Genomic DNA, 14,347 nt, shown 5'->3' on the forward strand with positions numbered 1-14,347 from the left:
TTTGCAGCACATCTAAATGGCCAAGCTCTTTGGTACGCAACCTGAAAGCTGCAGTCAGAAGGCTGTGTTCCTTGTCAGATGGAAGCAGCAGCAAGAATATAGGAGTTTGGCAAGCACTAAAGAGCCACAGAAGAGCATGGCCTAGGAAAATAAAACAGGAAAAAGCATTTGCTACATGTGCTCTTGTTGTCGCCTAACAACAGGTAGCAGCATAAACCAGATGCGGGTGAAGTTCTTGCAAGCGACAGCTAACGTCAAATGAGCAAGCGGGCTTACCACCGCTACGGTCCTCTAGCAGTCTGAAAGCTTTGCGCATAAGCCGCATGCTAAGCGTCTTCCTTGGCCTTTTGGCAGTGCTCGTGCATTGCCAGCACTAGGCGTGAATGCTCACTATCCCACACACACGTTTCATTGTGCCCGTTGCCAAGCGCTCTGCAGCACAGTTTATGACGAAAGCGGAACACCTCTTGCCGTTCCATTCTCAGAGCTCCGGAGTTAAGCAATCTGCGACTCTTGATGCGAATGCCAGAGGAAAACATTTCCAATGTGTCTGGCAAGGACAAACTGAACCGGAAGAACACATTTGCCAGGAGCTGGCACCTGCACCTTAACACACATTGATTTGCAGCACATCTAAATGGCCAAGCTCTTTGGTACGCAACCTGAAAGCTGCAGTCAGAAGGCTGTGTTCCTTGTCAGATGGAAGCAGCAGCAAGAATATAGGAGTTTGGCAAGCACTAAAGAGCCACAGAAGAGCGTGGCCTAGCAAAATGAAAGAGGAAAAAGTATTTTCTACATGTGCTCTTGTTGTCGCCTAACAACAGGTAGCAGCATAAACCAGATGCGGCTGAAGTTCTTGCAGGTGACACCTAACGTCAAATGAGCAAGCGGGCTTACCACAGCTGCGGTCCTCTGCAGTCTGAAAGCTTTGCGCACAAGCCGGATGCTAAGCGCCTTCCTTGGCCTTTTGGCAGTGCTCGTGCTTTGCCAGCACTAGGCGTGAATGCTCACTATCCCACACACACGTTTCGTTTTGCCCGTTGCCAAGCGCTCTGGAGCACTGTTTATGATGAAAGCGGAACACCTCTTGCTGTTCCATTCTCAGAGCTCCTCAGTTAAGCAATCTGCGACTCTTGGTGCGAATGCCAGAGGAAAACATTTCCAATGTGTCTGGCAGGGACAAACTGAATGGGGAGAACACATTTGCCAGGAGCTAGCACCTGCACCTTACACACACATATGGATTTGCAGCAAATCTAAATGGCCAAGCTATTTCTTGAGAAGTTGAAAGCTGCTGTCAGAAGGCTGTGCTCCTTGTCAGATGGAAGCAGCAGCAAGAATATAGGAGTTTGGCAAGCACTAAAGAGGCACAGAAGAGCGTGGCCTAGCAAAATGGAAGAGGAAAAAGTATTTTCTACATGTGCCCTTGTTGTCGCCTAACAACAGGTAGCAGCATAAACCAGATGCAGGTGAAGTTCTTGCAGGCGACAGCTAACGTCAAATGAGCAAGCGGGCTTACCACAGCTGCGGTCCTCTGGCACTCTGAAAGCTTTGCGCACAAGCCGGATGCTAAGCGCCTTCCTTGGCCTTTTGGCAGTGCTCGTGCATTGCCAGCACTAGGCGTGAATGGTCACTATCCCACACACACGTTTCGTTGTGCCCGTTGCCAAGCGCTCTGCAGCACTGTTTATGATGAATGCGGAACACCTCTTGCCGTTCCATTCTCCGAGCTCCTCAGTTAAGCAATCTGCGACTCTTGATGCGAATGCCAGAGGAAAGCATTTCCAATGTGTCTGGCAAGGATAAACTGAACCGGAAGAACACATTTGCCAGGAGCTGGCACCTGCACCTTAACACACATTGATTTGCAGCACATCTAAATGACCAAGCTCTTTGGTACGCAACCTGAAAGCTGCTGTCAGAAGGCTGTGCTCCTTGTCCGATGGAAGCAGCAGCACGAATATAGGAGTTTGGCAAGCACTAAAGAGGCACAGAAGAGTGTGGCCTAGCAAAATAAAACAGGAAAAAGCATTTGCTACATGTGCCCTTGTTGTCACCTAACAGCAGGTAGCAGCATAAACCAGATGCGGGTGAAGTTCTTGCAAGCGACAGCTAACGTCAAATGAGCAAGCGGGCTTACCACAGCTGCGGTCCTCTGGCACTCTGAAAGCTTTGCGCACAAGCCGCATGCTAACTGTTTTCCTTGGCCTTTTGGCAGTGCTCGTGCATTGCCAGCACTAGGCGGGAATGCTCACTATCCCACACACACGTTTCGTTGTGCCCGTTGCCAAGCGCTCTGGAGCACTGTTTAGGATGAAAGCGGAACACCTCTTGCCGTTCCATTCTCAGAGCTCCGGAGTTAAGCAATCTGCGACTCTTGATGCGAATGCCCGAGGAAAACATTTCCAATGTGTCTGGCAAGGACAAACTGAAACGGAAGAACACATTTGCCGGGAGCTTGCCCTTGCACCTTACACACACATTGATTTGCAGCACATCTAAATGGCCAAGCTCTTTGGTACGCAACCTGAAAGCTGCTGTCAGAAGGCTGTGTTCCTTGTCAGATGGAAGCAGCAGCACGAACATAGGAGTTTGGCAAGCACTAAAGAGCCACAAAAGAGCATGGCCTAGCAAAATGGGGCAGGAAAAAGCATTTGCTACATGTTCTCTTGTTGTCGCCTAACAACAGGTAGCAGCATAAACCAGATTGCGGGTAAAGTTCTTGCAGGCGACAGCTAACGTCAAATGAGCAAGCCGCCTTACCACAGCTGTGGTCCTCTGGCAGTCTGAAAGCTTTGCGCAGAAGCCGGATGCTAAGCGCCTTCCTTTGCCTTTTGGCAGTGCTCGTGCATTGCCCGCACTAGGAGTGAATGCTCACTATCCCACACACACGTTTCATTGTGCCCGTTGCCAAGCGCGCTGGAGCACTGTTTAGGATGAAAGCGGAAAACCTCTTGCCGTTCCATTCTCAGAGCTCCTCAGTTAAGCAATCTGCGACTCTTGATGCGAATGCCCGAGGAAAACATTTCCAATGTGTCTGGCAAGGACAAACTGAACCGGAAGAACACATTTGCCGGGAGCTTGCCCTTGCACCTTACACACACATTGATTTGCAGCACATCTAAATGGCCAAGCTCTTTGGTACGCAACCTGAAAGCTGCTGTCAGAAGGCTGTGTTCCTTGTCAGATGGAAGCAGCAGCACGAACATAGGAGTTTGGCAAGCACTAAAGTGCCGCAAAAGAGCATGGCCTAGCAAAATGGGGCAGGAAAAAGCATTTGCTACATGTGCCCTTGTTGTCGCCTAACAACAGGTAGCAGCATAAACCAGATGCGGGTAAAGTTCTTGCAGGCGACAGCTAACGTCAAATGAGCAAGCCGCCTTACGACAGCTGTGGTCCTCTGGCAGTCTGAAAGCTTTGCGCAGAAGCCGGATGCTAAGCGCCTTCCTTTGCCTTTTGGCAGTGCTCGTGCATTGCCCGCACTAGGAGTGAATGGTCTCTATCTCACACACACGATTCGTTGTGCCCGTTGCCAAGCGCTCTGGAGCACTGTTTATGACGAAAGCGGAACACCTCTCGCCGTTCCATTCTCAGAGCTCCTCAGTTAAGCAATCTGCGACTGTTGATGCGAATGCCAGAGGAAAACATTTCCAATGTGTCTGGCAAGGACAAACTGAACCCGAAGAACACATTTGCCAGGAGCTGGCACCTGCACCTTAACACACATTGATTTGCAGCACATCTAAATGGCCAAGCTCTTTGGTACGCAACCTGAAAGCTGCTGACAGAAGGCTGTGCTCCTTGTCAGATGGAAGCAGTAGCACGAACATAGGAGTTTGGCAAGCACTAAAGAGCCACAAAAGAGCATGGCCTAGCAAAATGGGGCAGGAAAAAGCATTTGCTACATGTGCTCTTGTTGTCGCCTAACAACAGGTAGCAGCATAAACCAGATGCGGGTGAAGTTCTTGCAGGCGACAGCTAACGTCAAATGAGCAAGCCGGCTTACCACAGCTGCGGTCCTCTGGCAGTTTGAAAGCTTTGCGCACAAGCCGCATGCTAAGCGCCTTCCTTTGCCTTTTGGCAGTGCTCGTGCTTTGCCAGCACTCGGCGGGAATGGTCACTATCCCACACACACGTTTCGTTGTGCCCGTTGCCAAGCGCTCTGGAGCACTGTTTATGACGAAAGCGGAAAACCTCTTGCCGTTCCATTCTCAGAGCTCCTCAGTTAAGCAATCTGCCACTCTTGGTGCGAATGCCAGAGGAAAACATTTCCAATGTGTCTGGCAGGGAGAAACTGAACCGGGAGAACACATTTGCTAGGAGCTAGCACCTGCACCTTACACACACACAGATTTGCATGACATCTAAATGGCCAAGCTCTTTCTTAGGCAAGTTGAAAGCTGCTGTCAGAAGGCTGTGCTCCTTGTCCGATGGAATCAGCTGCACGAATATAGGAGTTTGGCAAGCACTAAAGAGCCACAGAAGAGCGTGGCCTAGCAAAATGAAAGAGGAAAAAGCATTTGCTACATGTGCTCTTGTTGTCGCCTAACAACAGGTAGCAGCATAAACCAGATGCGGGTGAAGTTCTTGCAGGCGACAGCTAACGTCAAATGAGCAAGCGGGCTTACCACAGCTGCGGTCCTCTGCAGTCTGAAAGCTTTGCGCACAAGCCGGATGCTAAGCGCCTTCCTTGGCCTTTTGTCAGTGCTCGTGCATTGCCAGCACTAGGCGTGAATGGTCACTATCCCACACACACGTTTCGTTGTGCCCGTTGCCAAGCGCTCTGCAGCACTGTTTATGATGAATGCGGAACACCTCTTGCCGTTCCATTCTCCGAGCTCCTCAGTTAAGCAATCTGCCACGCTTGGTGCGAATGCCAGAGGAAAGCATTTCCAATGTGTCTGGCAAGGATAAACTGAACCGGAAGAACACATTTGCCAGGAGCTGGCACCTGCACCTTAACACACATTGATTTGCAGCACATCTAAATGGCCAAGCTCTTTGGTACGCAACCGAAAGCTGCTGTCAGAAGGCTGTGCTCCTTGTCAGATGGAAGCAGCAGCACGAATATAGGAGTTTGGCAAGCACTAAAGAGGCACAGAAGAGTGTGGCCTAGCAAAATAAAACAGGAAAAAGCATTTGCTACATGTGCCCTTGTTGTCACCTAACAGCAGGTGGCAGCATAAACCAGATGCGGGTGAAGTTCTTGCAGGCGATAGCTAACGTCAAATGAGCAAGCGGGCTTACCACAGCTGCGGTCCTCTGGCAGTCTGAAAGCTTTGCGCACAAGCCGGATGCTAAGCGCCTTCCTTGGCCATTTGGCAGTGCTCGTGCATTGCCAGCACTAGGCGGGAATGGTCACTATCCCACACACACGTTTCGTTCTGCCCGTTGCCAAGCGCGCTGGAGCACTGTTTAGGATGAAAGCGGAACACCTCTTGCCGTTCCATTCTCAGAGCTCCGGAGTTAAGCAATCTGCGACTCTTGATGCGAATGCCAGAGGAAAACATTTACAATGTGTCTGGCAAGGACAAACTGAACCGGAAGAACACATTTGCCAGGAGCTGGCACCTGCACCTTAACACACATTGATTTGCAGCACATCTAAATGGCCAAGCTCTTTGGTACGCAACCTGAAAGCTGCAGTCAGAAGGCTGTGTTCCTTGTCAGATGGAAGCAGCAGCAAGAATATAGGAGTTTGGCAAGCACTAAAGAGCCACAGAAGAGCGTGGCCTAGCAAAATGAAAGAGGAAAAAGTATTTGCTACATGTGCTCTTGTTGTCGCCTAACAACAGGTAGCAGCATAAACCAGATGCGGGTGAAGTTCTTGCAGGCGACAGCTAACGTCAAATGAGCAAGCGGGCTTACCACCGCTACGGTCCTCTAGCAGTCTGAAAGCTTTGCGCAGAAGCCGGATGCTAAGCGCCTTCCTTGGCCTTTTGGCAATGCTCGTGCATTGCCAGCACTAGGCGTGAATGCTCACTATCCCACACACACGTTTCGTTGTGCCCGTTGCCAAGCGCTCTGGAGCACTGTTTAGGATGAAAGCGGAACACCTCTTGCCGTTCCATTCTCAGAGCTCCGGAGTTAAGCAATCTGCGACTCTTGATGCGAATGCCCGAGGAAAACATTTCCAATGTGTCTGGCAAGGACAAACTGAACCGGAAGAACACATTTGCCGGGAGCTTGCCCTTGCACCTTACACACACATTGATTTGCAGCACATCTAAATGGCCAAGCTCTTTGGTACGCAACCTGAAAGCTGCTGTCAGAAGGCTGTGTTCCTTGTCAGATGGAAGCAGCAGCACGAACATAGGAGTTTGGCAAGCACTAAAGTGCCGCAAAAGAGCATGGCCTAGCAAAATGGGGCAGGAAAAAGCATTTGCTACATGTGCCCTTGTTGTCGCCTAACAACAGGTAGCAGCATAAACCAGATGCGGGTGAAGTTCTTGCAGGCGACAGCTAACGTCAAATGAGCAAGCGGGCTTACCACAGCTGCGGTCCTCTGCAGTCTGAAAGCTTTGCGCACAAGCCGGATGCTAAGCGCCTTCCTTGGCCTTTTGGCAGTGCTCGTGCATTGCCAGCACTAGGCGTGAATGGTCACTATCCCACACACACGTTTCGTTGTGCCCGTTGCCAAGCGCTCTGCAGCACTGTTTATGATGAATGCGGAACACCTCTTGCCGTTCCATTCTCCGAGCTCCTCAGTTAAGCAATCTGCCACGCTTGGTGCGAATGCCAGAGGAAAGCATTTCCAATGTGTCTGGCAAGGATAAACTGAACCGGAAGAACACATTTGCCAGGAGCTGGCACCTGCACCTTAACACACATTGATTTGCAGCACATCTAAATGGCCAAGCTCTTTGGTACGCAACCTGAAAGCTGCAGTCAGAAGGCTGTGTTCCTTGTCAGATGGAAGCAGCAGCAAGAATATAGGAGTTTGGCAAGCACTAAAGAGCCACAGAAGAGCATGGCCTAGGAAAATAAAACAGGAAAAAGCATTTGCTACATGTGCTCTTGTTGTCGCCTAACAACAGGTAGCAGCATAAACCAGATGCGGGTGAAGTTCTTGCAGGCGACAGCTAACGTCAAATGAGCAAGCGGGCTTACCACCGCTACGGTCCTCTAGCAGTCTGGAAGCTTTGCGCACAAGCCGGATGCTAAGCGCCTTCCTTGGCCATTTGGCAGTGCTCGTGCATTGCCAGCACTAGGCGGGAATGGTCACTATCCCACACACACGTTTCGTTGTGCCCGTTGCCAAGCGCGCTGGAGCACTGTTTAGGATGAAAGCGGAACACCTCTTGCCGTTCCATTCTCAGAGCTCCGGAGTTAAGCAATCTGCGACTCTTGATGCGAATGCCAGAGGAAAACATTTCCAATGTGTCTGGCAAGGACAAACTGAACCGGAAGAACACATTTGCCAGGAGCTGGCACCTGCACCTTAACACACATTGATTTGCAGCACATCTAAATGGCCAAGCTCTTTGGTACGCAACCGAAAGCTGCTGTCAGAAGGCTGTGCTCCTTGTCAGATGGAAGCAGCAGCACGAATATAGGAGTTTGGCAAGCACTAAAGAGGCACAGAAGAGTGTGGCCTAGCAAAATAAAACAGGAAAAAGCATTTGCTACATGTGCCCTTGTTGTCACCTAACAGCAGGTGGCAGCATAAACCAGATGCGGGTGAAGTTCTTGCAGGCGATAGCTAACGTCAAATGAGCAAGCGGGCTTACCACAGCTGTGGTCCTCTGGCAGTCTGAAAGCTTTGCGCACAAGCCGGATGCTAACTGTTTTCCTTGGCCTTTTGGCAGTGCTCGTGCATTGCCAGCACTAGGCGGGAATGCTCACTATCCCACACACACGTTTCGTTGTGCCCGTTGCCAAGCGCGCTGGAGCACTGTTTAGGATGAAAGCGGAACACCTCTTGCCGTTCCATTCTCAGAGCTCCGGAGTTAAGCAATCTGCGACTCTTGATGCGTATGCCAGAGGAAAACATTTCCAATGTGTCTGGCAAGGACAAACTGAACCGGAAGAACACATTTGCCAGGAGCTGGCACCTGCACCTTAACACACATTGATTTGCAGCACATCTAAATGGCCAAGCTCTTTGGTACGCAACCTGAAAGCTGCAGTCAGAAGGCTGTGTTCCTTGTCAGATGGAAGCAGCAGCAAGAATATAGGAGTTTGGCAAGCACTAAAGAGCCACAGAAGAGCATGGATTAGGAAAATAAAACAGGAAAAAGCATTTGCTACATGTGCTCTTGTTGTCGCCTAACAACAGGTAGCAGCATAAACCAGATGCGGGTGAAGTTCTTGCAAGCGACAGCTAACGTCAAATGAGCAAGCGGGCTTACCACCGCTACGGTCCTCTAGCAGTCTGAAAGCTTTGCGCATAAGCCGCATGCTAAGCGTCTTCCTTGGCCTTTTGGCAGTGCTCGTGCATTGCCAGCACTAGGCGTGAATGCTCACTATCCCACACACACGTTTCATTGTGCCCGTTGCCAAGCGCTCTGCAGCACAGTTTATGACGAAAGCGGAACACCTCTTGCCGTTCCATTCTCAGAGCTCCGGAGTTAAGCAATCTGCGACTCTTGATGCGAATGCCAGAGGAAAACATTTCCAATGTGTCTGGCAAGGACAAACTGAACCGGAAGAACACATTTGCCAGGAGCTGGCACCTGCACCTTAACACACATTGATTTGCAGCACATCTAAATGGCCAAGCTCTTTGGTACGCAACCTGAAAGCTGCAGTCAGAAGGCTGTGTTCCTTGTCAGATGGAAGCAGCAGCAAGAATATAGGAGTTTGGCAAGCACTAAAGAGCCACAGAAGAGCGTGGCCTAGCAAAATGAAAGAGGAAAAAGTATTTTCTACATGTGCTCTTGTTGTCGCCTAACAACAGGTAGCAGCATAAACCAGATGCGGCTGAAGTTCTTGCAGGTGACACCTAACGTCAAATGAGCAAGCGGGCTTACCACAGCTGCGGTCCTCTGCAGTCTGAAAGCTTTGCGCACAAGCCGGATGCTAAGCGCCTTCCTTGGCCTTTTGGCAGTGCTCGTGCTTTGCCAGCACTAGGCGTGAATGGTCACTATCCCACACACACGTTTCGTTTTGCCCGTTGCCAAGCGCTCTGGAGCACTGTTTAGGATGAAAGCGGAACACCTCTTGCCGTTCCATTCTCAGAGCTCCGGAGTTAAGCAATCTGCGACTCTTGATGCGAATGCCCGAGGAAAACATTTCCAATGTGTCTGGCAAGGACAAACTGAACCGGAAGAACACATTTGCCGGGAGCTTGCCCTTGCACCTTACACACACATTGATTTGCAGCACATCTAAATGGCCAAGCTCTTTGGTACGCAACCTGAAAGCTGCTGTCAGAAGGCTGTGTTCCTTGTCAGATGGAAGCAGCAGCACGAACATAGGAGTTTGGCAAGCACTAAAGTGCCGCAAAAGAGCATGGCCTAGCAAAATGGGGCAGGAAAAAGCATTTGCTACATGTGCCCTTGTTGTCGCCTAACAACAGGTAGCAGCATAAACCAGATGCGGGTAAAGTTCTTGCAGGCGACAGCTAACGTCAAATGAGCAAGCCGCCTTACCACAGCTGTGGTCCTCTGGCAGTCTGAAAGCTTTGCGCAGAAGCCGGATGCTAAGCGCCTTCCTTTGCCTTTTGGCAGTGCTCGTGCATTGCCCGCACTAGGAGTGAATGGTCTCTATCTCACACACACGATTCGTTGTGCCCATTGCCAAGCGCGCTGGAGCACTGTTTAGGATGAAAGCGGAACACCTCTTGCCGTTCCATTCTCAGAGCTCCTCAGTTAAGCAATCTGCCACTCTTGGTGCGAATGCCAGAGGAAAACATTTCCAATGTGTCTGGCAGGGAGAAACTGAACCGGGAGAACACATTTGCTAGGAGCTAGCACCTGCACCTTACACACACACAGATTTGCATGACATCTAAATGGCCAAGCTCTTTCTTAGGCAAGTTGAAAGCTGCTGTCAGAAGGCTGTGCTCCTTGTCCGATGGAATCAGCTGCACGAATATAGGAGTTTGGCAAGCACTAAAGAGCCACAGAAGAGCGTGGCCTAGCAAAATGAAAGAGGAAAAAGCATTTGCTACATGTGCTCTTGTTGTCGCCTAACAACAGGTAGCAGCATAAACCAGATGCGGCTGAAGTTCTTGCAGGCGACAGCTAACGTCAAATGAGCAAGCGGGCTTACCACAGCTGCGGTCCTCTGCAGTCTGAAAGCTTTGCGCACAAGCCGGATGCTAAGCGCCTTCCTTGGCCTTTTGTCAGTGCTCGTGCATTGCCAGCACTAGGCGTGAATGGTCACTATCCCACACACACGTTTCGTTGTGCCCGTTGCCAAGCGCGCTGGAGCACTGTTTAGGATGAAAGCGGAACACCTCTTGCCGTTCCATTCTCAGAGCTCCTCAGTTAAGCAATCTGCGACTCTTGATGCGAATGCCAGAGGAAAACATTTACAATGTGTCTGGCAAGGACAAACTGAACCGGAAGAACACATTTGCCAGGAGCTGGCACCTGCACCTTAACACACATTGATTTGCAGCACATCTAAATGGCCAAGCTCTTTGGTACGCAACCTGAAAGCTGCAGTCAGAAGGCTGTGTTCCTTGTCAGATGGAAGCAGCAGCAAGAATATAGGAGTTTGGCAAGCACTAAAGAGCCACAGAAGAGCGTGGCCTAGCAAAATGAAAGAGGAAAAAGTATTTGCTACATGTGCTCTTGTTGTCGCCTAACAACAGGTAGCAGCATAAACCAGATGCGGCTGAAGTTCTTGCAGGCGACAGCTAACGTCAAATGAGCAAGCGGGCTTACCACCGCTACGGTCCTCTAGCAGTCTGAAAGCTTTGCGCAGAAGCCGGATGCTAAGCGCCTTCCTTGGCCTTTTGGCAATGCTCGTGCATTGCCAGCACTAGGCGTGAATGCTCACTATCCCACACACACGTTTCGTTGTGCCCGTTGCCAAGCGCTCTGGAGCACTGTTTAGGATGAAAGCGGAACACCTCTTGCCGTTCCATTCTCAGAGCTCCGGAGTTAAGCAATCTGCGACTCTTGATGCGAATGCCCGAGGAAAACATTTCCAATGTGTCTGGCAAGGACAAACTGAACCGGAAGAACACATTTGCCGGGAGCTTGCCCTTGCACCTTACACACACATTGATTTGCAGCACATCTAAATGGCCAAGCTCTTTGGTACGCAACCTGAAAGCTGCTGTCAGAAGGCTGTGTTCCTTGTCAGATGGAAGCAGCAGCACGAACATAGGAGTTTGGCAAGCACTAAAGTGCCGCAAAAGAGCATGGCCTAGCAAAATGGGGCAGGAAAAAGCATTTGCTACATGTGCCCTTGTTGTCGCCTAACAACAGGTAGCAGCATAAACCAGATGCGGGTAAAGTTCTTGCAGGCGACAGCTAACGTCAAATGAGCAAGCCGCCTTACGACAGCTGTGGTCCTCTGGCAGTCTGAAAGCTTTGCGCAGAAGCCGGATGCTAAGCGCCTTCCTTGGCCTTTTGGCAGTGCTCGTGCATTGCCCGCACTAGGAGTGAATGGTCTCTATCTCACACACACGATTCGTTGTGCCCATTGCCAAGCGCGCTGGAGCACTGTTTAGGATGAAAGCGGAACACCTCTTGCCGTTCCATTCTCAGAGCTCCTCAGTTAAGCAATCTGCGACTCTTGATGCGAATGCCCGAGGAAAACATTTCCAATGTGTCTGGCAAGGACAAACTGAACCGGAAGAACACATTTGCCAGGAGCTGGCACCTGCACCTTAACACACATTGATTTGCAGCACATCTAAATGGCCAAGCTCTTTGGTACGCAACCTGAAAGCTGCTGACAGAAGGCTGTGCTCCTTGTCAGATGGAAGCAGTAGCACGAACATAGGAGTTTGGCAAGCACTAAAGAGCCACAAAAGAGCATGGCCTAGCAAAATGGGGCAGGAAAAAGCATTTGCTACATGTGCTCTTGTTGTCGCCTAACAACAGGTAGCAGCATAAAGCAGATGCGGGTGAAGTTCTTGCAGGCGACAGCTAACGTCAAATGAGCAAGCCGGCTTACCACAGCTGCGGTCCTCTGGCAGTTTGAAAGCTTTGCGCACAAGCCGCATGCTAAGCGCCTTCCTTTGCCTTTTGGCAGTGGTCGTGCTTTGCCAGCACTCGGCGGGAATGGTCACTATCCCACACACACGTTTCGTTGTGCCCGTTGCCAAGCGCTCTGGAGCACTGTTTATGACGAAAGCGGAACACCTCTTGCCGTTCCATTCTCAGAGCTCCTCAGTTAAGCAATCTGCCACTCTTGGTGCGAATGCCAGAGGAAAACATTTCCAATGTGTCTGGCAAGGACAAACTGAACCGGAAGAACACATTTGCCAGGAGCTGGCACCTGCACCTTAACACACATTGATTTGCAGCACATCTAAATGGCCAAGCTCTTTGGTACGCAACCTGAAAGCTGCAGTCAGAAGGCTGTGTTCCTTGTCAGATGGAAGCAGCAGCAAGAATATAGGAGTTTGGCAAGCACTAAAGAGCCACAGAAGAGCGTGGCCTTGCAAAATGAAAGAGGAAAAAGTATTTGCTACATGTGCTCTTGTTGTCGCCTAACAACAGGTAGCAGCATAAACCAGATGCGGCTGAAGTTCTTGCAGGCGACAGCTAACGTCAAATGAGCAAGCGGGCTTACCACCGCTACGGTCCTCTAGCAGTCTGAAAGCTTTGCGCAGAAGCCGGATGCTAAGCGCCTTCCTTGGCCTTTTGGCAGTGCTCGTGCATTGCCAGCACTAGGCGTGAATGCTCACTATCCCACACACACGTTTCGTTGTGCCCGTTGCCAAGCGCTCTGGAGCACTGTTTAGGATGAAAGCGGAACACCTCTTGCCGTTCCATTCTCAGAGCTCCGGAGTTAAGCAATCTGCGACTCTTGATGCGAATGCCCGAGGAAAACATTTCCAATGTGTCTGGCAAGGACAAACTGAACCGGAAGAACACATTTGCCGGGAGCTTGCCCTTGCACCTTACACACACATTGATTTGCAGCACATCTAAATGGCCAAGCTCTTTGGTACGCAACCTGAAAGCTGCTGTCAGAAGGCTGTGTTCCTTGTCAGATGGAAGCAGCAGCACGAACATAGGAGTTTGGCAAGCACTAAAGTGCCGCAAAAGAGCATGGCCTAGCAAAATGGGGCAGGAAAAAGCATTTGCTACATGTGCCCTTGTTGTCGCCTAACAACAGGTAGCAGCATAAACCAGATGCGGGTAAAGTTCTTGCAGGCGACAGCTAACGTCAAATGAGCAAGCCGCCTTACCACAGCTGTGGTCCTCTGGCAGTCTGAAAGCTTTGCGCAGAAGCCGGATGCTAAGCGCCTTCCTTGGCCTTTTGTCAGTGCTCGTGCATTGCCAGCACTAGGCGTGAATGCTCACTATCCCACACACACGTTTCGTTCCGCCCGTTGCCAAGCGCGCTGGAGCACTGTTTAGGATGAAAGCGGAACACCTCTTGCCGTTCCATTCTCAGAGCTCCTCAGTTAAGCAATCTGCGACTCTTGATGCGAATGCCAGAGGAAAACATTTCCAATGTGTCTGGCAAGGACAAACTGAACCGGAAGAACACATTTGCCAGGAGCTGGCACCTGCACCTTAACACACATTGATTTGCAGCACATCTAAATGGCCAAGCTCTTTGGTACGCAACCTGAAAGCTGCAGTCAGAAGGCTGTGTTCCTTGTCAGATGGAAGCAGCAGCAAGAATATAGGAGTTTGGCAAGCACTAAAGAGCCACAGAAGAGCGTGGCCTAGCAAAATGAAAGAGGAAAAAGTATTTTCTACATGTGCTCTTGTTGTCGCCTAACAACAGGTAGCAGCATAAACCAGATGCGGCTGAAGGTCTTGCAGGCGACAGCTAACGTCAAATGAGCAAGCGGGCTTACCACCGCTACGGTCCTCTAGCAGTCTGAAAGCTTTGCGCACAAGCCGCATGCTAAGCGCCTTCCTTTGCCTTTTGGCAGTGCTCGTGCTTTGCCAGCACTCGGCGGGAATGGTCACTATCCCACACACACGTTTCGTTGTGCCCGTTGCCAAGCGCTCTGGAGCACTGTTTATGACGAAAGCGGAAAACCTCTTGCCGTTCCATTCTCAGAGCTCCTCAGTTAAGCAATCTGCCACTCTTGGTGCGAATGCCAGAGGAAAACATTTCCAATGTGTCTGGCAGGGAGAAACTGAACCGGGAGAACACATTTGCTAGGAGCTAGCACCTGCACCTTACACACACACAGATTTGCATGACATCTAAATGGCCAAGCTCTTTCTTAGGCAAGTTGAAAGCTGCTGTCAGA

This window comes from Poecile atricapillus, chromosome 9, assembly GCF_030490865.1.
Source record: "Poecile atricapillus isolate bPoeAtr1 chromosome 9, bPoeAtr1.hap1, whole genome shotgun sequence".
In the NCBI taxonomy this organism is placed as follows: domain Eukaryota; kingdom Metazoa; phylum Chordata; class Aves; order Passeriformes; family Paridae; genus Poecile; species Poecile atricapillus.